Genomic DNA, 599 nt, shown 5'->3' on the forward strand with positions numbered 1-599 from the left:
GGGTGGGAAGGAAGACAAAAGAAGGCCAGGCACTAGTGGCTCATGCCTATAATCCTAGCTACTCAGGAGGCTGAGATCTGAGGATCACAGCTGGAAGCCAGCTTGGAGGGGGTGGAGTGGGGAAAGTCTGTGATCCTCTTATATCCAATTAACCACCAGAAAATCAGAAGTGGAGCTGTGGCTCCGAAGAGTAGAGCCCTAGCCTTGAACAAAAGGAGTTCAGGAACAGTGCCCAGGACCTGAGTTCAAGCCCTACAACTGACAAAAACGATGAAAGAAACTGGAAGGAGGGAATACATATGGGCGGGAAGGCCAGCTGTTGAGAGGCCATTGGGATGACCCAGTGGTTCAGATCTGGATGTCTACAGCGCAGCGCAGCCCATGTTTTCCTTGGACTTGCAACAGAGGGAAAAGTAGCCATTGTCCTGAATCAGAGACACCTGCTTCATGTGTGAGCCCATGCTTGTGGATGGTAATGCCCCCTGTGCACCATGCGGGGTGCCAACCACATAAGCCCTGGGAGTTTTAGTCCTTAAGCAGTTCCAGTGGATAAGCCTCCCTGCCCGGCTCTCCAGAACAACACGGAAGCTTATGTCTGT

The sequence above is a fragment of the Perognathus longimembris genome, chromosome 25 (genome assembly GCF_023159225.1).
Source record: "Perognathus longimembris pacificus isolate PPM17 chromosome 25, ASM2315922v1, whole genome shotgun sequence".
Classification (NCBI taxonomy): domain Eukaryota; kingdom Metazoa; phylum Chordata; class Mammalia; order Rodentia; family Heteromyidae; genus Perognathus; species Perognathus longimembris.